This window comes from Poecilia reticulata, chromosome 15 (genome assembly GCF_904066995.2).
Source record: "Poecilia reticulata chromosome 15, P_reticulata-male-v2, whole genome shotgun sequence".
Lineage (NCBI taxonomy): Eukaryota > Metazoa > Chordata > Actinopteri > Cyprinodontiformes > Poeciliidae > Poecilia > Poecilia reticulata.
Genome location: NC_088844.1, coordinates 4,403,277 through 4,428,988, shown reverse-complemented (window position 1 = coordinate 4,428,988; position 25,712 = coordinate 4,403,277). Strand labels below are relative to the sequence as shown.

Below are 25,712 nucleotides of genomic sequence, written 5' to 3'. Positions count from 1 at the left end.
GTAAATGTGTGTATGTGCTGCCTGTCACTCACTTATCCGGGCCTTGAAGCTAGTTCTACGAGACGCTAATCTGACACTATCCTGGAATTGAGCGAAATAATATCGCAAAGATGTTGGACAAACATTCCATGCTGAACATTCAATGATTTAAATTTATTTAAACAAACACAAATTCAGAATACGATTTTTAAGAAACCAGATTAAAGGCAAAAAATAATAAAACTGTAGATTCGGCCAAGGCCTCGTCAGTACATTTTGTGCTGTGTCAGCTCTAAGACTTAATGCTGTCATTTTTAAGTCTCATTAATGTATTTAGAATAAATAGTGTTCCTCTGTAGCTTGATTTTTATTTGGAATACCTTTTTCCTTAGTTGTTAAGTTAAAATACTGACAGTAGTGAGGATAATGACAAATCAAACATGGCGTCATGTAAAAACAAATCATTAAACTTAGAGAAGCCAAGTAGTTTGTCTCAAGTGTATGACTAATAAAAAATAGTGGGACTCTGTTAATTTTCTACAGTGATCCAACTGCAGGATCTGTAATTAATTAATCAAAATTGATAACCACAGATCAGCAAAATAAGCTACATTTTTAATTCAAAATAATCTTTTGCTGCTAATTTGTCGAATAGATAGAAATATGAGCTCAACCACAAAGATATTTGCTGTTTTTAATCTGTATTTAGGCTCTTCAACCATCAGATTGGAGCAAAGTGCTATTCTAACCATTCAGCTATCAAGTGCTGAAGGAACCCTGATCATTCATGGAACTTCTTTAGAGGTGTGGACGGCAGACGTTGACAGAGCATTGGGTGCGTCTGCGTTTTAGCACAACTTGAACACAATCGTCTTCTCCAGCGTCTTATTAGATCATTTTTTGAAGCAAAATAAACCCCCAGTGGGCCAAGAGAAGCTTTGTTACCTACTGCTGCTGTTTGTGGATGTTGCTTGTGCGTCCGATTTACGGGGATACCAGAAATGTGAATACAAAAACTCTTGTTCTGAACATTTGGATGTAAAAACGGAAACAAAAACAATGTTGAATTGTGTTAAGTCTATATTATTTCTTCACTGCAACAGTGGCTCTTGGCAATATACGTTAAGTCATTGTAAAACCTGTTTGTTGAAAACAACCACTTTGCAGAATAAAACCACATGAATATCCAAGAAAGAAAGACACCAGGTTGCTAAGCATCCAATCTGGACATACCAGTGTTTATTATTCTTCTATATCTTGAAACTGCAGGTCTTTTGTAAAACAACCGTTGTTTCTAGAACATGGCTCTGGGTTTCCTGGCATGCTCAATGCTCGACTGAGCGGCAAAGAGTCAAGCAGAGAAGAAAAGGCCTACACAGAAACCTCCAGTGAAGACGACTCCCCAGGGCAGGCATGCCTCTTGGCCAGACGATTTCCTCTGTCTGCATACATGACTCAAGAGTCACATTAGAGTAATGAACAGTATGTTTGAGCATGTGTGTATGTGTGCGTGTGTGTGATCATACATGCAATTCCCTTCAGTTTGAAGCAACGCTATGAATCCATGAGTCAAGTGTTTGAGTAGAGCACAGTGATTCATTGGCCAACATTACAGCTGGGTGTCTGTGTGTTTGAGAGTGTTTTAAACGGTGGTTGAAGCACTGGGGGTTTAAAACACTATCTATCTGTGTGATGTTCCCCACTGACTCATACATCATCTAGGCACATATAAGCCCACATGTGTGTCTGATTCAGAACAACCACTAATGCACACCAAGATATAATCTATGCATCCTTCAAAATGAAATGTGAAGTCGAAGTTCTTCATGTGGCCGAGTGTCTCTGCTGTTTGGTTATTAGTTAGGATGGTGTTGAGAAAACAGAACGTATGAAATTATGGAGGTTATTGTTCTGGTAGTAATTGTTCTATAACTTTATGCTTTCTAACTGTGTAACATTAAAATTATATTTTGATACACACCTTTGCAAAACCTCTTTAACAAAGTCATCACTTTCCTCAAAATATGCTAAAGAGAATCCTAAACTCATGTTTTGATAGTTAGTGGAAATCCAAGATGGCACTATGAATCGTCTAACAAGCGACTCTAAAAGGAGTATAAAGTCCTTCTTTTGAAAATGTAAGGGAAGATAAATTTACATAATTGGTATCCATTAAAAATGGATACCAATTATCCATTATTACCAATTATCCATTTTTAATTGGTATCCATTAAAAATGGACCCTTTATGTCCTAAATTTAACATTTCCACCTGATATTTCTGCCTACGTTAATTGTAAGCTGTTCTTTAAATGTCCTGAGTAAATATATTTTCCCATTTATCCATAACAACTGGAACTTTCAATATGTAGCAAGTTATTTTTGTAATTTACAGTCTATTAAAAGAGCGCCCCTCAGATTAAATTTACTCCCTGCTACAGCGGGGGTGAAATTACCGTAATAACTCTATTAGCTGGAAAGCGCAACGTCTCCTTTCAGAAACTGTTGGAATTTTTCAGATGGCGCAAATTGTGGTGGGATTACGGTACTACAAATTTGGACATGTTTATAAACAGGAACATTTCACCTCAATATCAGCCCATCCATGTAGCCAAGTGTCTTTTCATAAACATTTAGTTTTATCTTTGGAATTAAAAGTAACATTTCTTGACAAAAAACCTAAATAATTTCCAAACAGCTAATAAATGTATAAAATCTAAAAAAAAAAAATTGGGATTCCTAGTAGTCAGCCTTAATTCTACTAAGGCTGCAGAATATTTTCAAATCAAAAATATTCCGCATAAGTGCTTTATATGTGTCTACCTGTTTGATCCATTTAGCATTATGGATCGTCTCTTTCTGCTTTTCCCACTGACTGGCCTTTCATTACACTCTAGAAACCTGCAACAGGAGCCATTACAACAACCTTGGAAAATGCTTCTGAAGTATAGAAAGAACAAAAATACTTGACTCTAGGTGTTTTTTTCTTTTTGGTTCAAACTTTTTCCTTTTTTTTTTTTTACTGAAGGCACCATTAGAACAAATATGATTTATTTATTTATGGATGTCTGGTATACCCAGGTGAAAAAAAAGTACACTTTAGTATACTTCAAACATACTTAAATTTGTGAAAGTACACTTTAAGTATACTAAATATTAAGTATACTACCTATAAGTATATCTGAAGTATACTAAAACTACATTTGTACCAATTTCGAAATTAAACACACTTAAACATAATTGTACCAAAATACACTTTTAATATATTAAATAAAAGTATACTTAAAGTGAACAAAATATGAATGAATATGTATAAATTTTTAAGTGCCTTAATAATCTTTTACTATTTATTAAAATTGCATACAATAAAAAAATGATAATCATGATGTAATTTTTAAGAAAGTATAAAATCAATTTTCAGATGTGTGATGTAAAAACCTTATCAGCGGCATTAGCTCCAGTTCATACTCCAGACCAGATGGTGGCGGTATTGCACACTTTCATTTATTTAAAAAAAGCCACGAAGAGAAGAAAAAACTTGAAGCAGGGAAGATAACAGACGCTGTTCAAATTCGCCATTTTTACTCGCTTAATATTGCCTTAAAAGTAGAGAGGGCCTTGACAATAGTCACTAATTTTGGTCAATTCAAGCTGGTGACGTCCTAGTCCAAGTTAGACGACAACACAACGGGACAACAACCGATGGAAATGAAATGTGTGTCACAAAAGGAGCCCGGAGGGACGAAGGCTGCTAAGTGTTGCTAGCTGGTGGTAAGTTTGCTTATTAATTATCTTCATTTAACTATAAACAGTGCAGTAAAGATATATAACTTACATTGGTTTCATAAATAATTATTTTATCAATTTTATTGTGACTTGTATGATTATTACTATAGCAATCATTCAGCTTTATGTTATAAATGCATGAAGGCTGTTTGTTGCAACTTATACTTTAATTCATAAACTAACCTGGTTTTAATTAAGCTCCATAAGACAGAGAGACTTTGATATTGTGAGGTTGTTCTAACTTAGCGGTTCTCAACGTGGGGCATTCAGAGGACGGCAGGGGGCGCTGGCGGACATTTTTACAAAAGGGGGGCGCTGGGATGCCTTTGGGGGCGTTTAATCAAAGGTAAACTTTACACCTTAAATGCACAACAATACCAGTTTAGACTTTGAAGAACTTGGTAAAACTGTATTGTGTAACATTAAATCATGCTTGGCTGCAACTGTATCGATGGCAGCTCTTCTATTCAGTGTTTGTTAGCTTCTGTTAGCTTCTTGGCGCAGCTCCGTTCTCCTGCTACTGGTAGCTAAATTCACGACACCCTCACTTTGTATCCCTCTAAAAAATGAACTAATTTAAATAAAGAAATAAAGAAATCCCTCCATGGGTGATACCACGATAGAGAGCGTTCATTTTATAGCGTTAACACGGAGCTGTAAGTGGTCCGGTATGAAACGGGGGTGATAGAACAACACAGCACTTTTAAATTTCAATAATCAGAATGCAGAAATTGTTTCTGTTGTTTTAAAAGGTTTAGGTCAGTCTGCCTTTTCCCCATCGATACGATTCCCGACCGCCCTGCACCTTAGGGGGTAAAAAAAAGAAACGAGGCACACATTGCGCAAAACTCTGAAACAGGAGAAGCTGGACATAAAACGGAGCGACGAACTAGATGTGAATTATGGCATAAAAACAGAGAATCCGACGTTGAACAGTGAAAAATCAACACATGATGTGAAACACATGACGATTAGGTGGCGCAGCAGGTGATGAGTGAAGATTACTGATGGTCAATAAATGATAAAATAAATGTAGCAACAGGAAAGAAACTAAGGTGGACATAGCAATAAACCAAGAGAGGATAAAACTAATCAAAGGAAACTAAATGGAAATGAATGAAGAACAAAATGCAAGAATAAACTAAGAAACTAAAGTAAATACAGAGGAATAAACTGGTATGGCAAGACCTTTCGAGCAATAATTAATACAGAGATAAAAGGTAAAATAATATTGTTGAAGTGTCATGGGTTTGTTGAGACCACATCTAGTACTGAGAATAAATATATCTTACAGACCATAACAGTAAAGAACTGATCACTTATTTATGTTTTTAATTAGATTTGATATATTTATTTCTTCAATATTATTTTTCATGTCAGTGTTAATGTCATGAGGCTGATGACTCCATGACACTTTCAATTTGACTCATTAGGATTTGATTAAGAACCAGATTTGTTCTTTGTCATTTATGTCCAGTAAAACTATTAATCTATAATCAATAGACAGGTCTATATAAAGATATAATCCATGTTTCTGTCTCATATTTGTATGGCATTAAAAGGACCTGGAACTTTTGTTTTTCCACTGAAAGCTCTGGTTTGCACAATAAATGCCATGTGGGTGAAGTTTTATGGATGATGCTCTGATGTCCCATTCTCCTGAAGGCAGCACAGAGCTGCACCACCAGAAACTGACAAACACTGAAGAGAAGAAGAGTTATGATTAATGTAGTTACAGTTCTATCCATGTTTTAATGTTGCAGAGCTCAGTCGTTTGCAAATAGATCAAAGTTTAAACTGGCATGTTGAACATCTTTTATCTGGTCATTTTGTGGAATATTTAACAACTAGAAAATGGCAAAGAATAAGAATATTGTTTCCACTCTGATTGGCTGCTGTTAGGCCTACTGATTTTAACTTGAATGTTCATTGCATTTTTCATAGACACCTGTGAAAATAATTTCTATTCCCATGACTTTTTTGTTCTCTGGGAAATTATTTTTGATGATAAATACAGAAACAAGCATAAAAATTAAAACATCTACAATAGTGATAGTTATATTAATGATAAAATAATAGTCAGTGCAAAGTAGCCTGCAAATTCTTTGGTGGGGGCAGTGATGGACCTGGATAAAGGCTGGGGGGGCGCTGGGCTGAAAAAGGTTGAGAAACACTGTTCTAACTCGTTCATCAATGATTTTATCTTCTACATATGTTTGCAGTCTAACTAAGCAAATGAAGATGAAATATGAAGCCAGAGAAATCAGGTGTTAGAAAACCTAAAGACTTTCTGTCTCAGGAGAAGCTCTGACTCCACCAGATCACCAACCAGCTCTGAGGATGAACCTTCACATCGTCTTCATGATGTAAGTTTGTTTTTTCAATGAGGAGCTAGCTACATTTTCAACAACAAAAACTGCTGTGTTACCAACACTAAGTACTTAATAAACATGATTTGATTTAAAGGTAACTGGAAAGAATTTTTCTCTTCTTGTTAATCTAACATTTATCTTTCTTTTTTTATTTGTTGTTGGCTTTCAGGGCCCTGTGATGGACTGGTGACCTGTCCAGGGTGAACCCTGCCTCTCATCTGATGGCTGCTGGAGATGGGCACCACCAGCCCCCCTCACCACCCTGCAAGGATCAGTGTGTTCAGATCATGGATGGAAAGATTTTAAGGTAGTTTGTCTCCTTAAGTCCACACTTAAAACAGCTTCATAGTTAATAGTTAATGCCAACATCAACTGATTCTATGACATTGCTGACTATTTTTTTTCTACTTCTAACAAAAACAGGCAAAGAAGACACCCAGAAATGTTTTTCCACCCCAGGCATCTGGTCCCAATCATCATCAGCTCTGATGATGTCCACAACGAGTCCACGTCTTAAAATTGTAAGTATTATTTTTTTATTTGCCATTTTTCTGTTCTTTTTAAAATACAAATACTTCCTCTGTTTAATTGCTCTATTTTTCTTTTTTGTAGGTTCCTGTAAGGTGCAGTGAATGGAAACGTTCTGTCATTGATTTTCACTTTCATTTTTTATTGTCACACTTAAATTTTCATGTTCATGTGTTCACTTTTGATGTGTAAACTGATAATTTACGTAAATTTCATAAAGTTGTGAGTAAAATTGGACAATTTTAAAATGTCGGTAATAAAACAAAATATTTGAATTATCTTGAACATCTTGTGTAATTAATCTTTCCATGTAATTTTAGCCTAAAACAATGTAAGTACCGTAGTGTGGTTATGCATGTCATGTACAAAATAGGTACGTAGGAATAAAGACTTTCAGGAGTAATTAAAATTGCTGCAAGCAGTTTGACATACTATCTCCCTCACCATGCAGTGATAAGAGAAGATAAGGCAACAACAAAGTTAAGAGTTGTGTTTGATGCTTCTTCTCATGAGGAGGGAAGCCCATCCCTGAATGATTGTCTCATAACAGGCCCTAATCTAAACCCAGACTTGATGAATGTTCTGTTCAAGTTCAGGCTGCATCATATTGCCTACATGGCAGACATTAAAAAGGCATTTCTGCAAATATCGCTATCAGAGAGAGACCATGATGCAGTGAGATTTCTGTGGTTCTCAGGACCACCTACAGATGACAAAGATGAACATTTGTTTGTGCTCAGAATGACACGAGTGGTGTTTGGAGCTTCATTAAGCCCATTCTTACTAGCAGCTACTATAAGGAAACATCTGAGACAATACCAGTCAGAACAACCAGAAGTGGTAGAAACCATCAACTCATCTCTCTATGTAGATGACTTCATTTCAAGTTCCAGTGAGTTGAAAGAGGCCTTCACAGTGACTACCACAACTGAGAACATCATGTCTGGTGCAGGAATGGAGCTATGTAAATGGATAACAAACTCGGCTGAGCTCAAAGAAACGTGGCAAGGAAGTTTAATGGATTGCACCACACAACCAGAGACATGTGGACCAGTGCTAAAGGTCCTGGGCTTAGTGTGGAGACCAGTAACGGATGGTTTTGTGTTCGATCTCAGAGGGTTAGGGTTAGGGTTGATGGACATCCTGAAGGAGAAAAATAACACAAAAAGAAGCGTCCTGCAGTCGTCTGCTCGCATATTTGACCCGTTGGGCTTCTTGACCCCTTTCACCATTAGAATTAAGTGCTTGTTTCAAGAAATGTGGGAGAGAGGAGTAAAGTGGGATGAAGAACTGCCACCTGATTTGTCCAAGAAGTGGCAGCAGTGGTGTTCAGAGCTCCCTCAACTGCACCAATTGACAATCCCACGATGGCACAAAATGGACATGCAACAACTGAACAGTCAGGATGTAAAGTTACATGTGTTTTGTGACTCAAGTGAACGAGCCTACAGTGCAGTCACCTATCTGCAAGGAAAAACTAAGGAAGGGGAAATGATAATGAGTCTGGTGGCATCCAAGTCCAGGGTGGCTCCACTTAAAAGGATGACACTGCCACGGCTGGAGCTAATGGGAGCTGTAATAGCCGCCAGGTTTGGGAACACGCTCATTAACGCTCTTCAACTAGACCAAACCCGGCTACATTTATGGACAGACTCTATGATAGTGCTGCATTGGATTCAAAGCTTTGCCGGGATGTGGAAGCAGTTTGTGTCCAACAGAGTTACAGAAATTCAGTCTCTAACTGATCCACAGGCATGGTGACATTTCCAAGGGAAAATCAATCCAGCTGATCTTCCCACCAGAGGGTTGTCTGTCCAAGAGCTGATCCAGACCACATGGTGGTGGCATGGACCTTGCAGACTAACATTACCTGATCAGTCAGAAAACATCCAGGAACCTATTCAGGAAGGTGAGGTGAGATCTGAAATGAGATCCAAACACCAGGTTGCAGTACACTTGGTCAATCAAGATGCAGAGTACTTAAAACCAATGTTTAGAGCTGGAAAAATACAGCAAGCTAAGGACAGTGCTCAGAGTGACAGCCTGGATAAAGAGATTTATCACAAATGTCCGCTCAAGTGCAAAAATCAGTGGTGAGCTGACAACAGAAGAGTTGGAAAAGGCAGAAAAACTCTGGATAAAAGTGACTCAAGAATCAGTGTTTCAAGTCAGAAATTGACATGTTGAAGCAAGATAAATGCTTCAACTCTGACTCTAAAATTCAAGAACTGAAACCATTTCTGGATGAAGATGAGCAACAGAAATGTGCTTTCTGTTGGAGGAAGGCTGCAACAATCCCAACTTTCATACAGAGAAAGACACCCATGGATTTTACCTGGTCATCACAGATACACAGAAACGTTGGTGCAGTGGGAAAAAGATGCAATGCAGGTGTACGAGACACTTTAGTGCAAACTAGAGATTGTGAGAGCATCAGTGGTGGGAAGTACATTAAGTAAGTACTTAAGTACATTTTTTGAGTACTTTCTCCACCACTGGAGAGCATGCCAATTGGTCAAGAAGGTTGTGTCAAGATGCACATTTTGTAAGAAATTCAGTGCCACGGCAGGACAACAGACTACTGCACCACTGCCAAAAATAGAATCACAGAATCCCCACCATTCGAGGTCACAGGTGTGGACTTTGCAGGGCCGCTCTATGTAAAGCAACAAGGCTCCATGAGAAAATCATGGTTGCACTGTTTACCTGTGCTGTAACTAGAGCAGTCCACCTAGAGCTGGTTTCAGACCTGTCCACGAAAAACTTTCTGCTGGCTCTAAAAAGATTCATCTCAAGAAGAGGCTTGTGTAAAGTGATCTACTCAGATAACGCAATGACATTCAAGAGAGCTGAACAGGATTTAAGGAAGCTCTGGGAGAGCATTAAAGATCCACAGCTGCAAAACTTCTTCTCTGAGAAGGGTATCACCTGGAGGTTCATTGCTGAACGAGCATCCTGGTGGGGAGGATTCTGGGAGGGACTCGTCAGGTCAGTAAAAGTAATCCTACTAAAGGTACTTGGTACTTTTTGCTCTGCTGAGTACCTTTCTCAATCGCCTGCGCCCCTCGAGCCGAGCAGAGATTACATTAAAAACATAACATTCAGTCCTTTACGATATCAGGTTTTCAGGCTTGATATTTATTTTGCGATTATTAATAAACCTCTCATGAACACAGCGGTGGTTGATTAGTTCATTTTAAACTCCTGCTCTGCTGGTTATTTTGGTAATGGAACCGAAATGCACAGAATTGCTCAACACCTTGTTGAAATGATAATGATTACTGTTGTTGTTGGGTCATTAATTTGAACACGTTTTGTTGATTCTTTTTTTCTTTTTTGTTCTTTAATAAAGTTACGAATGTGTTGATATGCTAATCAGAGGAGGACGTGCTGCTCTCAGTGTTCACTTTGTCAGTTAATGCTGAGATCGACTCATTGCACCCCTGTTCTCTAGCAAAGCACGAAGAGTTCAGAAACAATATGAAATGGGGAAAAAAGCGGTTTATTAACTGATTAAGTCGTGTTTTAGATTGTTCTTGAAAAACTAATCAATCACTGCACAGTGAACCCATTGATTTTTTTTTTTACAGCAGACAGCCTCTCCCCTCTCTTGCTGGTACTGCGTACCCCCACTAAATCTTTTAGGGGTACGCAGTACCCGACCGTACCCGCCTACTTTCACGCCTGCCCTTATCCCATTGGGGTCGGCAGATGTGCTGGTGCCCTTCTCCAACTATCAACGGGCGAGAGGCAGGGTCACCATCACAGTGGCTAACTACACTTAGCTAAAATAAACAAAATAAAACAAAACAGAAAAACACTAAAGAAACTCCTTTAACTTTTAAATCACTGGTATGGCAGCATTTTTGGGTACATAAAATAAAGAAAGAGACAGTGACAGAATGAGAGGCAAGACCCAAACTGTACAAACATTGTGAGGATACCATGACAAGCTAACCTTTAGCCACAGTTAGCTTGTGCCTCATAGCTTCCCAGAGCTATTTGTTCCTAAGTCACCAATTTTTGTTCACCGTATTTTGGGCATTAACACAATGCTATTCTGATTATGAACATTTTTTAAAAATACAGTTTGTGATTTGTGAAACTTTTACTTTATTTGTGAAAATACTAAATAAAAATACTACAAGTGTAGTGAATCTTAGTGTTCCTTAAAGTGTTTCCTAAACCTCATCTTGTTTTCACAATCTCTCGATGCATCAGTACAGACACCAAATAGCACTAACTCTAGTTAAACTAGGGAAGAAAGAACATGATGGTATTTTCCTTTTGCATTTCAAATACTCAATAAAAAGCAACAATTTCCCATCAGTGCCAGCTGCCACTTAAACAAACATCTCACTCATGTCCTGCTGACAACTTTATGAGACTTATAATGATTTCATAGTTTATTAGTGGGAGTTCTAAAGTTGCTTGCTACTTCATTTCACTTCAAGCCTTTTCATCCAGAGTGTTTGAATCCCAACTGTGTGGGTGTGTGAGAGAGACAGACAGCCGGAAAGCAGGGCTTTTGTGTTCAACAAGCAAAATCTACTTTAGCGCAATAAACTTTTATCTTCACGATTAATATTTTTTTCAATGACTACAGATGGATTTTAATTCAGGTTGTAAAATGTAGAGTATCAGCAGGATATATATTTTCACTCCCCTTCAATAATAAAACCAAAAGGTTTTCACTTGTGGTTATCAGTGGAGTTGAGGCCATTATTATTATCTACCTTGGTCTTTTCAAATCACAATCACACCCTGATCAACACTTATAAAACCTGGATGTTTTGGCTTATAACCTGATACACATGGCTTCAACGAACCAATAAATGTTTGTATGTATAGTTTTAAGCTTGGCCCAGTGCCACACCGGCTGCTGGAGTCCAAGCCATATGCAAATCTTAAAAATGATCAGAAGACATACAAAGGAAGGCTGGACTTCATAAAACAGTTACAAAACTTGAAAAGCATATCTAAGGAACTGAAAATAGGGGATTTTGTTGAAACTAGTTCACTAAAGTTTAAAACCTAAGTTTCCCTAAACCACGAACAGACTAAATCTAATGTTTGGACCTAACTCTATAGCCACTAGATCTACTAGTTTTCCATGAAATATTTGAACCAGATGGCAGTTTTTTATATCCTTACGGTTCCTGGAATGAAAAGATTAAAAATTTAAATTGGCAGATTTTTTTTTGAGTAGCTAAAGTCTCTGAAATGAATCCCAAGTACTTTGCAGTAGATGCAAGGCTTAAGACAGTACTTCTCTTTTTTCCTTTTTTTATTTCTTTTCTAAAATGCAGAATTCAGAGTGTGGGCAAAAATATAATAAGTAAAAAGGCAAATAAACCACAAAATGTGATGGAAGACTTTCTAGGACATTGAAAGAATTGAACCCCAGATATGCAGATTGAAAGATGAAGCTATGATTTAATATTGAGTTAAGAAAGACATATTTTTAAAAATGTTTTGTACTTTCTCTATCAGTAACTTCACTTGCAAAATTAAATTAAGTTCAAGTTAAGAACCAAAGAGTGTGAGGCAGAAAGGAGCAGCAAGGACACAGAGGTCTGAAAGGCAGAACATTAAAGTTGACTTTTGCTATCTTGTTTCGGAGGTTGGCTCTTTGTGGTCTGTTAAAAGCTTAAAAACAGAGCAGAGCTGAAAACAGACACCCAGCGTTTAGCTCACACCACGAAACCTGAGGCTTAATTGCCTTTCAATTAGAGGAACTAATAGAAGCATGTCTCTTTATATGCGTGTGTGTGTGGGTGTGTGTGTGTGTGTGTGTGTGTGTGGTAAGGCAATTACAATGAACGAACCGCAAAGCTTTCTCAGCATTCATGAAAATAGGTATTAATGAGAGGCTAGTAACTGTAACACACACAGAGCCAGTTTACCGCAGAGCTCTGCATGTAGCTGTACGTGTGAACGATTGAATGTCTGGATGTAATGTTACTGATTTCTATTAAACAGTTAATAAAATTCAACTACTAATTTCTACCCACAAGACCTGCAGTCCGCTTCTACATACGTTTGTTTTTATATAACTATGGAGTCAGTGCATTTCTTGGGATCAAAATTTTAAACTGGAATGTAAGCTCAACATTTCCATTAAACTCCAAAATAACCTAAATGTAACTGCAATGCCATTTACAGTGGAGGGATGTTACACACTGTGCTGTGCTGAGTGCAAGGAGGATTCCACAGGAGAGGCGTGCACCGTGCTGAACAACTGCATTTAGTATAACACCTAAAATAAAACTCTTTTTTACGTCAAGCTATCTTCGTGTCGAAAGAATTCATAATCTAACACGTTGTGTTTAGGCGTGTGGGAAATGAAACATCCTTTGCTAACATTCATGTTTGAGGACAGTTCTGAAACTTATCACTAATCTGCCAACATTCAAATGGCCACATCTTCTTCATTCTATTATAGTTTGACATCATTAGAAAGCTTGGAACTCACTTTCAGGATCTGTAAATGATTCAAAATGCCTTATACTCAGGGGCTTCATAGGTATACATTTTGATCAACAGTTATGTAATGTTCGTTTCTGGTAAAATATTAACTTAAGCAAAAATATTGATTATAAAAAGTCATTTAAGAAAAATGATTTCACTGAAACTTGTTTTAATAAATCAGAAGCACACACTGTAAATCCAGATAGATGGAACACCTGTGAACAGTGAAGTCACTAACATGATTCTGTGGTTATTGCTGTGTGACGCATGAATCACCAACGAGGAACACTCTGCAAATAGATTTGGTAAGGATGAGCGCCACTCACAACCCAATCCTGTCACCTGTTATCCGTCAACATAAAGGTAATGTGCTTAGTGTCATGGAGCTTTGATGGGGAAAACAGTCAGAAAGGGATGAGTTTCCAAGGCGAAGCAGATCCGTTTCCTCTTCTGCAGAGAGAAAAATGTATGCTATTGTGTACAGTGGAACCAATATGAAAATATGTGGTTGATTCAGCGTGAGAAGAGGTAAATAAGTGTGTTTTTGAGTGAATCTGATGCCTTGTGACTTGGAAAACAGCTTAGATGTATATGAAACAGGTCAGTGACTTCATGAAGCGAACTGACTGCATGTTCCCCTCAGGAGCAGTTTAGCCAAAGGCAAGATAATTTACAATGCTTTGTCATCTACAGACAATTTTATATTGTGTGAAAAAACCAAGTTGAGCTGGAAGTCCAGAGGACTGAAACAAAAAAGAAATCTATACCAAGAAAAGGAAAGAAAAATATTCAGCCAGAACATTATCTATTAAAGTATTTAAAGGTACACTATTCTATTCACAAAGAAAAAGACAATGTTTACAGGTAAATTTTACTTTGAAATAAGGCTGTAATTATATGACTTGCTATGAGACATTAAAACAACACAATATTTCTATTTTAGTCAGAATGAAGAATAAACTGTTACGAGTCACTGATAGTAACTCCTGCAGGCTTGACAGATTGTATCCATGTTTGAGACACTTATTCTGAAATGAGAAAAAGCAGTTCTTGAGGTTTGTTGTGGTTTTGAAACAGTCGGCTAATAAAGGTTTGTTATCGGATAAGCTAACGTCACCCTGCTGCAACAGCATTGAAAAAAAGATTGCAAACTTTTCCAGTTGTTCATGTGATATGGTTCTGGGGACCTGAGGTTCAGTACTTGTGGTTTCTTCAGTAGAACTTATGTAAAATACTTGAATAAAAATGTGATTGTTGGCTCTGATTGGATGTGTGCCTAATAGCAGAGATACGGTAGACAGACTGTTCATGTCAGCTTCTCCTTCAATGCTAACAGGATTTTTACTATTTAGTGTTTGTGACTTAAACTTCTCACTTGTCAGTGTTTTTAGAGATGGTCGTTAGTATTCACACATCTTAGCTATTGACAGACAGTTCTGGTCCTGAACCTTTGTGAATTAGCATCATCTTCACACCCATAATACTAGACGGCAGTGCAGCTTTTTAAAACATCATGTTTCCGTTCACAATAAAATAGCAGATAAGTGCAAATTTTGTGATTTATTTCCAACATGATCAGACTTTGCTTTCCCTGTTATGTACCATTGTCTGCATTTTTTATTGATAAAAACAATTGCTGACTAACTGTTAACAGAAGAAAATAAGCAAATAGTTTTAAAGTTATAAAGATTTGCAGGAGTAACAAAAGTGTAAATATAAAAAAGAAATCTGTTCCTCACTTTTAAACTGATAATAATAGTGTAACTATTCTGAAGAGAGACTCTTCATATAAGATTCATGCTAATTTATAATGACTTTGCTTCCAAGCTTTATGGCCTGTGGTTTGTCAGCACAAAATGTTTTAACGGTATTTGTGAAGCATTTATTTGCACAAACAAAAAGTGTGAATTCTTAGGTTTCCTAAAGATGCTGCTAACGTCTCACCTTGTGCTTTAGAAACCCAATAAACCCTGTTCAGCTTCCTCAGTTGGATGTATTATGGCACTCTGAATTAACTTTAAAATTAAAATATTAACACAACTAAGACAAATATGTTTTTATTGCAGTTGTTTTCCTCAAAGATTTCAGCTTTGGACCATGCAGACCTTATGAATGCATGTTTTAAATGTATGCCAGTGAAACGTCAGTGCTGCTCGCTCCATCATTGTCACCGTGACAACAAATTAGGCTGTATATTACAGTAATTTGTGAACTGCTAAATGAACGAGGCTGATAATGAAGATGACAAACAATATGCTGACAGGACGCACACATTTATGACTCTTGCATTGTACTAGCTAGCACCTAATTAACCACTGTGCCACTTGCAAAGACTGAATTCATCTGTAAGAACATTATTTTACAAACACAAATGAGGGCTACGTGTGAATTCTACATTTTTGTTTGTTTATTTAGCACGTTTTATTTCTCGTCCTCAATTACAGGAAATCACACTCATTTCAATGGAAATTGTATGTAATTTGTGGTAAATTATGCGCAATCACAAATCTTTTCTCACAATTGAGACAAAGGTTGCCTTTTATACTCATTTGTAAAAAATGCTATGTAATTAAATTTTTTCTTTTCTGCTAATTATTGTGGCTAATCTCCATCGTGGCATCTGCATAATTTGATGCAGACGGACAGCTGGCTGCACACACAGCTGACACATCTGGTACAGTCCTGTTGGCTTTAACATGCTTCATTTAGTATGATGCCAACTCTGTATGACTAAACTTTTTCTCCCCCACTGCATAAAAAGCAAAGAAAGCTAAATAAATAAATAAAAGCACAATCTTTTCAATGCCACCAAACAATACCAAAGTAGAAAGAGGCTTATAATGGGCCTGGAAGGATCAGGGGGGGTCCTCACGCCGCTGGTCCTCACGCCCATTCAGAACCATAATCAAATCGTTTGAGCTGAAAACAAGCTAATGACCAAGCCAATCAGCTTTCCTAAATGAGCGACCGGAATAGACACTAAAACTACGGGAGAGCTGATGAGGCTCCGCAAAGCTGGAGGGAACACAACGCACTTCCAATTAGGCTGCTGACCGCTGCTGACCGCTGCTCGTTGGATATCAGTTTGCACGGAAAACTTTGCTTTATTGGCTTTTTACTTCAATGAACTCCACAGCAGAGATGTTAACAGTTAATTATAAAGACTAATCTTTGACATACCTCTCATAAGCATTAGAAAAGGAGGAATTAGCTTTGAAAAGTTGTTACAATTGTGACGTATTTGACCGAGAGAGTTGGCCTTCACTGCAGTTCAGGATCTGTATTCTGAACTCAGCTGAGTTATTTAACTCTATTGTCATTTTCTCCTTATTACTTTGGGTACCAGTGTTATTAGCTTTGACCATTTGTTGGTGTGTTGGAACCATTGATTGTACAGCATTGATTTATTATGGACTATCTGTAAACAACACAAGGTCAAATATATACATCAGGTTAAAACGTGAAGAGAGCTGAGCTGAAAGGCAAAACCCTCGATTTACAGGTCCAACAGTCTATGGACACAAAAAACAAGGAACCAAAAGGTTTCTCATTTTAACATGAAGCTTTCTCCTTTTACCAATATAAAACCTATCTCATAAAAACAGTTTCTAATTTTAACAAGATATAAACCAGTTAAGCTATAACATGAAACTCTCGTTTTAGTCATTTTACATCTCTTTAGAGCGAGAAGGTTTTCTGGTTTTACTCCCCCTGAATTTATTTCAAAGTTTTAACAACTAAATGCTTCCATAAATTCCTGGCTTACAAAGAGTTAGTTATTTTGGACCAGGTTCATTTGGAGAACTTTCTCCCTTAACAAATGAAATCCTCAGATGAAAATCACATTTTGTAACTATTTAGCTTTTCTTTGGGTGGCTTTATATCTGCTTGGTTGTTGATCTGCAATTTTCAGATGGTGTTCTAAAAGCTACTTAAGGGACATTCAACCAGATCAAAATATTTCAATACTCTGATGCTAAGAAAAATGTTATCACTTATACAACATGAAAAAACACAGAGACCCTTCATGCTTCAAAGCCAAATCATATGATTAATTGTGGTGTGGGGGCATCAAAGTCGACTTTAGTGCATAAATTAAATGGAATGCAGAAAGTTTGGTTATTAAGATATAAAAAAAAACAACATATGTTGATGGGAAACATTTAAGTGCGACAAAAACAGCAAATGTATTCACGCCACCATAAATATCCTCTCGGTTCTACCCGTGTTTTATCCTCTGGCCCAGATCGGCAGGATCCATCGTCGTAAATTATAGCCTTGCAATATGGACGTATTCTGACACTGTAATTACTGAGGAACACTGTAAGGCCAGACCTAAGAACAGAAAATCCACATGTAATTATGTGGAGCTGCACAGCACCAGAAGGTTTAGTTTCATTCAAACTTTTGTCTCACTGGGACAAAAATGGCCCGTCAGATTCTCAGCCACCATCAGCCATGTGAAGGACACATCTGCACGGGACGAACGGCTCAAGCTGTTCAAGATGTGCGCATCAAGTGGTGTCAGCAGAAGGTCAGAGTTCACCGTCACGCGCTCGCTGCATCACAGGAACCCCGACACTAATAGAGCGGCCTTTAATCTACGGCAGAGGAAAAGATAAGAAGAGAGATAAGTATGTCAGGAGGTCATCCAAGCAAGCAGGAAACGACATGATCTGTTGAATAATAATCCCACAGGAACGATTACGGCTCTTGGAGCAGAGTTGGAAAAGGGCTGAAATTTATGCTATGAAAAACAGCTCAAATGTGTGTGTGCGTGTGTGTGTGTGTGCGTGTGTGTGTGTTTATGTGGTTTTGGACTGAGGGGGGAAGAAAGATGGAGCAGGAAACAGTGGCGTCTGGAAATGATTTGAGGCAGAAGGAAAAATAGAATATTTTGGATTCTTACAGGCTTGAGGAGAAGGGCTGGATGACCACAAAGGAAGGAAAAAAACACGTAGGACAGCAAAACCAAGTGACCACATAATCACTGGGGGAACAAAGAAAAATAACAGGGTAGAGAGCAAAATATGAAGATGGATTTAAGACCTTTTTTTTTATCTTGAAAATACAACACAAAGGATAGAGCTTCTGCAGACATGAACCAAAAAAAAAAAAGGTGATTCCTTTACTTTACAGTCAATTCCTGCTCCTTTGTTGCCCGATGCTGCCTGGGGCACCGGTTTCACCGGAGAGCCTGTCGATAAACGAAGCCATTTGCACGAATGGAACCACAGAGAAAAAAAAGGGTGGCGTTGCCATTGTTACCTAAAGATTTGCAGTGACGGCATCAAAATGCAGATACTCAACGGAGACGACCAGAGGAAGAAAAGGAAACAAAGAGAACATGAAAAGTGATGGGTAAAAAGTGGAAGATGAAGGAGGAAAAGCAACAACTTGAGACGCTGTTGGAGCAGCTTGAGCTTCTCTCCAAAAACCTGTTTTACACGGCGGCTGTGAAACAGTTTATTTTCTATCCCGTCTTAACAGCAGTGGCTGAGTGTTTGACTTTTTTACATTTTGACTGAGGGCTGTGGTTCCAACAGGGTGCTTCCTAACCCTACCCTACGTGAACAGAGGATTCGAAACCAAACGGGCGAAGGAGAAGCACCAACAAAGGGAATGAAAAACCTGCCTGACTAAAGCATTGTGCTGAGCGGTCAGAGGGAACTGGATACACAAACACCAGAGACGGAAATGGAAATAATCTGATTTACAACTCAGGAACATGAGTCAGTGTCTTAAAGATGCATTATTTTGGATTACATACATTTTGCTAAGTTAAACCACAAGCTTCAATGTCTTCTGTTGGAACTAAAAGTAACGTCAAACTCAAAACCTAGGGGCCAAATCTGGCCCCGCCACAGCTTGTTATGTGGCCCTCTGGGCTCCAAGTTACATCAATCAGTCCATCTAGTTTTTCGCAATTTTGCAATTGTGGAAATGTACCACACCCCTGCAGTTTTTTGTACTAACACATTATTGAGAGTTTATTGAAAAAATCTTCCCTAAAAATGGTGAAAAACATTTGGTGATTCCTCCCACCTGCAGGCGGCACTATGTACTTCATTTGACAGTTTCCTCAGTCTTACTTGACATCAAGTTGCAGTCGATACGGCAAATAACAAAAAGTCACATTTACTGTCATATATAAGCAGAAATATTTCAAAATTCCTCAAATATTTCTAGTGGCTCCACAGAATCAGTGACTTTGAATTTAAAAAAATCACACAAACAATCATGAAGTCCTGTAGGTACGGATCAACGTGAAAAGATGTTCGATATTATTTAATAATCAGAAGTATCTTTCAAAGCTAGTTATTAATATTGTAACAGTTTTTAAATAGGTTTTATCAATACATACTCGCACAACTGGCCCTTGAAAACATTCAAGATCTTGATATGGGAAAATAAAAATACTCCAACACAACGTAGGCAACTGCAATAGAGATTTATTCTGACTTTATTAATGGGGTCCATTCTGCCTCTCATAAGTAAGACCTGTGGACTGCGCCACTCGGCAGTTGGTCGCACTATATTATTTTTAGTAGCGTCAGAGTAAATGGGGACTGAATGCAAATGCACAATACGTGATTCTAATGTTTTTATTACAAAAATGCTGAAAAGCAGGTAAGATGTGAATAATATCTTTCCTGATATTATTCACAATCTGCAAAGCTAAGCCGAGGTTCTGGTTCTGCGAGTCATTTTTACTCGTTAGATTACTTCGGTAATCTCATCCCACTTGAGCTCTGATTCCTACGTATTTGCCGTGAGAACTATAGAAATCTGCTCTCCACGGCGGATCGTTCAATATGCTATTAGCCCATCAGTGCGGCGCTGGGCCCCGCGCAACAGTTCCACGCAGATGCCAAGCCGCCACAGATGGAGGACAAAGTGGGGCCGGCTAAAAAGAACTGATGCTGCTTTCAAGTTCCTGGCAAACATGTGACTTTCGGAGGGGAGCAGATAATGGATGGCGGCAGAAGCAAAATGAAGAGATCAACTAAAATTGCAGAGCAGTAGGGGAAAGAGAGGAGGAACATAGGGGGATTTGTGTCCATGTATGGGTAGCCATGTGTGTTCATGCTTTAGTGAGCTCAGAGTCTGTTCCAGCATGATGAATAGGGGCTAGAGATATTAAAATATGAGACAGAAAGAGAGAGAGAGAGAGATATGAAAGGGGAAGCTGAGAGGATAGGAGGTGGAAATCCGCTTTTTTCCCCCCATTCTTCCCGAAAGAGAAATGAGAGACTTAATCCTTGGGGGCTTACATTTGTTTTTTCCTCTCTATCTCCCTGTATTCCAGTTTTCACTTTTCTCTTTTTGCTCCACCTGATCTTTGCATTTCTTATGGCTCTGCTTGTTTTTTTCCAGCTCTGAGCGCTGTCATCCATTATCCATATTTGCATCTCTTCTTTCTTTCCTTCACATCCCTCCATACCCAAATCCCCCTTCTCTCTCTCCATCCATCCATCCATCCATCCACCCCACTCTCCTTCCTCATCCTGCAACCCACTAAAGATACTGATACAGACTTTATCTCGCTAGGTTAACATTTCCGTTGATTCTCTATTCAAAATAAGATACATTCTTTTTTATATTTATTAATAATCAATATGTACGAGTGAAAAACACAGATTTAGGTCAGACTGTACTATTTTTCAGTGCAGGTGGCTTTCAGGAGGTAAGCTTGGCTGACTGTAATCTCATATTGGAGGGTGGCTTCATTTTGTGCATCCTCTGCACAGCTATAAGCAATTTTCCATCCATTCCAAAATGTCATTTTTGTCCTTGTAGTGGATCATTTAAGCTTTTATATTAAATACTGTTACTTTATCTCATCATTCAGGGTTCCCAAAAAGCTGTGGCGATGACATCATCACCGGCGCCGCCGATGTCTAAATGTACCGAGGATGACAGGAAGTAGAATCCAGCGGCGCTCTGTCTCTGCCTCTAGCCACTGATTTAAAACTGAAGTTTTACGATTCTTGACTCTTCATGTGTTTAAATTTCTGAATGCAGAATGAATATTTTCAGTACCAGTCCAAATGTTCAAAGTGAAATTATACCTTCTTTTCTATTTTTTTTCCTGTTTGCACATTCACAACCACACCAGCTGAAAATGGAACAAATGCTTCATTTTTGGTGCCAGATGAAACCGAATCTACCAGACTGATCTAGAGATCCACCGACTGAAGGTTTGACCAATTTATGATCAGCAATTTATGCCAAGGCTTAAGTTAACAATACCAAGAAAAGCTGATCAATATAAAAAGATACAAAAGTAGCTTTTCACTCCATATTTCCATTAGTTTCCCATCTCAGCCCTGTTAGGCCAATCGACTCGTATGACGTCTGACAAATCAGGACCCTGATCAACCTCCTTTCAGACAATGTTATTTATTATAGTCATAACTATTATGGTAGATTTTATATAGATGACAAAAATGTCTTTGACTTAGTTGTCGCTACATTTCTGATATTGAATTTTCATACAGTCACTGTTGGAGCAAACTTGAAAATGTTTGGTATTAAATGATCACAACTAGAACAGACACAACATGTCAAATGACCAGAAACCCTGATGAAGTTTAAACGGGGGAGAAAAGGGACAGTGTGTTTAAATTCCCCCCAGGTTTTCCTCCACAGTATTTTATTGATGTGTGTCTTTTCTATATCTGGCTCTCAATCAGTCAGACAGCTGGATAATCAATAGTGGTAGAGGGCGTTAAAACTCTGCATGTGTGTGTGTGTGTGTGTGTGTGTGTGTGTGTGTGTGTGTGTGTGTGTGTGTGTGTGTGTGTGTGTGTGTGTGTGTGTGTGTGTGTGTGTGTGTGTGTGTGCGCGTGCATGTAAATCCTGGGGGAAGAAAAACATCTTCTCCCTAATTCTTGCTCCTTATCTGTCCTCCCAGACACCCATCAGTGTCACATTCCCGAAGATATATGGACCTGATTGTTAATGAGTTTTAACAGCATCTTCCCCTGTGGAGAAGGAACTTATCAGCACTGCTTTTATGTGTAAAGTCTGCCTATACAGCAAACTGCTGGACCTTTGCCTTTTTTTCTGCGTGTTGAAACCGACTCTTCTAAATGACGGCACCATCATCAATAATCAAATTAATCCAGAACTTGAGAGGAATCAAATAAATGCCCAAGTAATGAGGTTTGTACTCGGAGACAGAGCCGTCTTCATGGGTGGGTGTATCACACCCAGCAGATCTACGGTGGCCCTGAAGTGTCAACTACATCAACAAATTACTAAGCACAAGTACAATTTGAAAAACACATTAAGAAAACGGAAGACGTAGGTCCCAGTGGGAAACATAAGGCATCGCTGATTGGACGACAAAACTTCTGGCTTTAGAACCAGAAGTTATCTTAACGCATTTGTTGAACATATGTTCAACAAACCATAGCGACCGCTATCCAAGAATATTTAATGTCGGGACATACTACAAAAGTTTAGCTTCATTCTTTTCACAGTTTGGGCAGTACGTAGCGCTGTGACCGTCTTCCTGTCCATCTCAAAAAGAGAGAGAGAGAGAACCCCAGAATAATTTCCGTTCTAAACCAAATGTTGTCGTCCGATCAACAATGTCTCAGGTTTCCCGCCTCTTCCAAGTTGTTAACGTTGCTGTGTTTTCTTAGTTTGTAATAGTGCTTAGTTAATGTCACTGTTTTTTTTTAATATATTGTGTTTTACAATTTGTAGTTGTGTTTAGTGATGCATTGAAGTGGTTTGCCCTTCAGGGCCACCGTACAGATCAGACCTTTAGATCATTAAACAGTTTTTCTCATCCGTTTTTGATGTGTTGTTTGGTTAAAACCTCTGGCAGAAGTACAACACAGTTTCAGGGGGAATTCTCCATTCAGTATCCAATTTTTTGTAATCGTACACTGCAGCTACACGCTTTATGTGCAATGATGCTGTTGTAAGCATTTCATTTCACTATGGTTAATGCCTGCAAAGTCAGACTACAAGCCGAAAAATTACTGAATACGTGACGTGCGTGCAAACACATTGGAGATAGAGGACTCCTTCTGTGAAATGCCCTTAAATGAAAGCGTGTGTGCATCCATAAGTGTGTGTGCGTGTATGTGTTGATGTCAGTGCAGCTTAAGTTTTTCCTCCTCCTCCCCTTAGAGGCTTCATTCTACAAAGTCTGAAACTTTGGCTGAACTGCCTGTGAGCTGACACAGAGCGTAATTACAAACTATTATAAAAAAATAAAACAGGTGGAGAGAGAGAGAGATGGATGTTGGTTCTAATGTCCTCATTTTGCTGTCTCAGTGGGTGAAATTGGTCTAGAATAAAATAACAGAGAAACCCAGCCAAGAGCTGCCACATAAACACGCTTGGAACAATATATCTGTTGCTTTCTTTCAGCAGCAATAGGTCCAAAGAGGAAGGCACTTATCTACAGGAGAGAGGGCTGGAGATAGTGTGTGTGTGTGTGTGTGTGTGCGTACGTATGTGTGTGAGAGAGAGAGGGATGGTGTGACCTGAGCATTGCTCAGATAAGCTCTTTTGTTCCTTTTCTAATTCTCCCTCAAACTAGGAAAACCCACGGAGAAACACAGAATCCCTTCGTCACTTTCAAAGTTGCCGCCGAGGTTATCTGGATGGACGCTTCATATTATGGGATATGGGTTTTATCCCTTTATGAAGGTCAAAGGGCTAAACATGCAATCAGAACGTAGAGATAAACCGTTTGGAGCCAAGGAGTTGGGCTTTGGCACAAGCTCCTAGGCTAGAGGAACCGGGTTGATCTAAGTCAGGTTTAATTAGAATTACAGAAATACAGGAACACCAGGAATGAAGTGTTCACTGGGTTCTGAGCCTCTGAGATGTTATTTTACACATATTTCTCCTCTTGGCAATGCTTGGATCCCTGGTAGGTTTAAATGTTAACTTTTAGCTCAACTTTTTAGCATTTCCTTAGTCTTAAGTTTGGTTTTCCTGTACAGAGAAAAGTGACAGTAAGGAAGCAATAGCAGGTTGTAGTGTCAGCTATTTTTTTTACCTTTACCTTCTGTTTTTTTTTTTTTTTAGGTTTTATTTGTTTTTTTATAAAAGCAAGAGTTGGTTGTGAAAAGTTGTGGTTTCACAAACCACAAAAAATGTTCCAGCATAAAATTCCTACGGTTGAAAGTCGTTTAAAGGCGATGCCAGAGAGAGAGCCGAGTTTTCTCTGGCTGAATGTAGCGGCGAGTACCGTCCCCCCTCCCACACCCGTTTCCTTCATGCTTCACCTCCAAATTTCTTTCTCCACTGAAGTAAAATCATTATCACACGAATATGAAACAGCTGACGCAGATATTTTTTAAAAAAGTGACTGTGAACACACTAAGCTGTGTTACATCACTGTCTATGTATACCTTTACTGGGAATTCTAAATGATTATACTTATGTATATATGAGTGCATAGTTTGTCCTGTGTGTCTCTGCGATGGACTGGTTTCCAATGACCACTGGAGATATGCAAGAAGATAAGCAGGTATAGACAATAGATGGATAAAAACATTTAAATAATAGGTGGCAGTAGTTCAGTTGTATCTTTTGCCTCGCAGCAAAAGGGAGCCTGGGTTCGAGATTAAGCGAGAATGTGTGTGTGTGTGTGTTTGGTTTTCTATTGTAATATCGTCCTGGGTTTCAGTCTAAACAAGAATGAGTGTGTGTGTGTGCGTGTGTGTGTGCGTGTGTGTGTGTGTGTGTGACTTTTCTCTGACTACAATGGTTTCCTCCCATACTACAATTAGTTTTCCTTTTTTCTTTTTGCTATTTTTAACTAAATTGGGCTTTATTATGCAAATGCACTTAATTTCTTTTCCCTCACAAAATACAGGTTCATACCTATTGCAGGACATTACGCTGTAATCATTTTAAAAATCATTTACATCATAAGAACAGTATCGCCCCATTGAAAACATTTTTAAAAAGCTCTTCTTGAGAATCATAGTCTTGAGATCTAAAATACGTTCTTAAACCTTCTACTTTTGCAGTTTTGTATTATCAAATTGTATAACACTACACTAAGAAATAATCCTGTAAATTTACTGTAACATACTGGCAGCTATAGACGCCAGAAGTTTACTGTAAATTCACAGTAGCTGTACCGTAATTAATCCTGACAGCAGATTACCGTCAATGCAAGTACGGTATAGATACTGTGAAAGAACGGTAAACTTCTGGCGTCTATAGCTGCCAGTAGTCCACCGTTTTTTCGAAAGAACGGTAAAATACCAGTTTTCAGTAAGAACGATGAAAAAATACTGGTAGCTACAGACGCCAGGTTTTCTTTTTTTTTACCGTTCTTTCAGAAAAACGGTAAAAAAATAAAATAAAAAAAGCTGGCGTCGGTAGATACCAGTATTTTACTGGACATTTACCTTTTCAATCCTGTAATTACCTTTAAAGTGTTAAATACTGTAATGACGACAACACACCGCAGATGTAGTCCCGCCAACAGGATTTATTAGAAATAAGAGCGAGCTGCTATTCCTTAGGCTGCAGCTGCGCCTCTAACAAATTGTTACACTCAAATGAATAGCTTCACTGCTAACACACTGAA

At 38.4% G+C, this 25,712-nt stretch overlaps 1 protein-coding gene and 1 long non-coding RNA gene across 5 annotated transcripts in view; one reads left to right on the top strand and one right to left on the bottom strand.

The window, feature by feature from the left end:
* Positions 1 to 25,712, bottom strand: part of cdh11 (cadherin 11, type 2, OB-cadherin (osteoblast)) — a 148,809-nt gene that overhangs the window by 46,347 nt on the left and 76,750 nt on the right. Inside the window, exon 1 of one of the 4 annotated variants that reach the window (XM_017309013.2) lies at positions 17,552 to 17,706. The exons of the other annotated variants lie outside the window; for them this stretch is intronic. The gene's annotated coding sequence lies outside the window, so the exon portion shown is untranslated. Of the gene's footprint in view, positions 1 to 17,551; positions 17,707 to 25,712 lie in introns of those variants that run through there. 4 annotated transcript variants of the gene reach the window in all.
* On the top strand, positions 5,988 to 6,632 carry LOC145555234 (uncharacterized). Its single transcript, XR_014091340.1, has 3 exons — positions 5,988 to 6,130; positions 6,306 to 6,443; positions 6,560 to 6,632. It is a non-coding gene; the product is annotated as an uncharacterized LOC145555234 (long non-coding RNA).